Here is a 2,500-nt window from a genome sequence, read left to right on the forward strand (position 1 = left end):
GTTATTTCTTTGTCAAACACCATCAGTGGAATGAAAATCAGTTGTGGAAAAGGGAATCCATGGGCCATGCTATGGACACCATTCACTTTAAGAGCATTGTCAGTATACTTGATGGACAGTGGCATGGGCCTTACTGGAAGGACAATGGATATTAGACTTAATTTGAATTTGTGTATTCCTGAATATCTTTTACATTCCACTGTATGCAAATAGGGAAATGTTGTATCTCCATCTTGGATCTATGAATTCCACTCCACAATTGTCAACTGAAGTAAATTTTTGCAACAAAGAATACAATTCAATGAACAATTAAATTTCTGCAAGCCAGGGAGGAATTCTGTTTTCCTGCCTTTAAAAAATTCACTTACATGTACTATAAGAAACTAAAACTCGTAGTAGTCATTTCAAACAATTTCCACCATTGAAATTTTAAAATCCAAGTTTACTTAGTTTGGAAATTTTAATTTCCATGACAACTGTGGATTTTTTTTTCCATGTTAAGTAATGTCAAACAATTTCCACTATTGGAAATTTAAAATCCAAATTAACTTAGTTTGGAAATTTTAATTTCCATGACAACTGTGGATTTATTAATTTCCATGCTTAGTAATGTCAAACAATTTCCACCATTGGAATTTTAAAATCCAAGGTAACTTAGTTTGGAAATTTAAATTTCCTTGACAACTGTGGAATTTTGAATAACCATTAAATGGAACTTCACAATTTTCCATGCAAGGATATTGACATTTTATTCTTTCGATTTTTTAGTTTCCATACATCACATGGAGATTAATTAACCTGATGTGGATTTTGTATGGATATTTGCATCCTTTGAAACTTAACCTCAAAAAACCACAAAATAACCACATTTGGTTTTTAAACAGACTGTGGAATTTTTGAAAACCATACAAAAACCACAGTGAAGTCTTTGTGGAAATTTTGACTTTTTTCCAGTGCAGGCATGCGGACTTAAAAAGTAACCTGAATTACTCTTTGTTCACACACATGAAGTTCGGAATAAAAAAATTGGATAGAATAAAAAAAGTTTCTCGTGTGAATTACTCGCATGGGAAGAGATTTCTGAGGAGCACTTCTTGTGGTAATTGGTTTTTTTGGGTTTCCTTTATATGACAGATTCGTCAAATTAGTTACAGCGAATTTTCCGACCGCTCATAACGAAGTCCGACGGATCACTTTGACAATGGCACTTTTCCAAAAAGCAAGAGAGTTCTTTTTTCCTTTTTTTGCATATGGGAAAATAATGTTCCCCTCACAGTGGAAACCATCGGAAGTAACGTTTGGGAGGAGAACGATGTGCATGTAAATTTTTTTTGACTTTTGGAGCGGGGTAAAATTCAGAAAACCTCACCATTTCGTTTGTATATCGGGGTGCTTTGAAGAGGTAGTCATCTAAGAATAGTTGCTATTATTTTTCAAGGACTCGTAACTAAATGGCGCTACTCTGAAGTTAAAAGGAGACAATCAATGAGATACACTTACCAATAGCTGGTATCCAAGATATTTCGACGGAAACTACGTTCTGGATAGTAGTTGAAGCGGTCCTTCACAATATTGAAAGGGCACAAAAAAAAGTTAAATCCGTTTGTCTGCAAACTTGCCGAACAAAGATGCTGTATTGCTCAAAATACGAAGCGAGTAATGTTTTCCAGCAGAAAAGCTCACGTTGAGAATACTCTCAGAACTGTGAGATACGAAGAGGAACGACTGAAGTGCGCAAGACCTTTTTTAGCACCTCAAGAAACTCCGAAACGCGGTTTGATAGCCATTGTTGCGTTTCGCATTCCTCTATCTTGTGGTTGGTGGTTTATTATCAGTGACGTGGGTGCTGTTCACTACCACTTCCACGGCACTGTCCGAAATCTAAAAATTTCGAAATAAAGAGTTTTTTGAATGTGAAATGTGTCATAATGCATTCTGCCTAAATCCAAATAGCAGGGGATAACGTGGGTAATGACTGGTCTTGAAAATGCGAACTGGAACGATAACACATCCTAACACACACACACACACAAAAAGCAATACAAGGCATTCGAATTCAAAGTAAACTGTAATCATTTTTTAAAGTTTATGGTAGAAGCACATCAACGACTCTACAGTAAGAAAGTTGTAACAAACGAAATACCCGTAGAAGCTGTCCATACCTTGTCCCTTGTCAAGCTTAATTAAAAATTTGTCGCACCTCTTACTAAGGTGGCCTCGCTAAAACATAGAAAAAAAAAATGAATATACCTTCCCGCTTAGTAATTTTTCACGCCAGCCGCAAACGGCGCAATTTCTTCCAGTCGGTTGTCTTAAATGGAAGATTTTACGCCAGTAATATGGAAGATTTACGCCAGTAACTAACGACGTAATTTCTTCCAGTCGGTTGTGTTTATATGTACGATTTTACGCCAGTAACTAACGGCGTAATTTCTTCCAGTCAGTTGTGTTTATATGTACGATTTTACGCCAGTAACTAACGGCGTAATTTCCTCCAGTC

This window comes from Pocillopora verrucosa, chromosome 3 (genome assembly GCF_036669915.1).
Source record: "Pocillopora verrucosa isolate sample1 chromosome 3, ASM3666991v2, whole genome shotgun sequence".
NCBI lineage: Eukaryota > Metazoa > Cnidaria > Anthozoa > Scleractinia > Pocilloporidae > Pocillopora > Pocillopora verrucosa.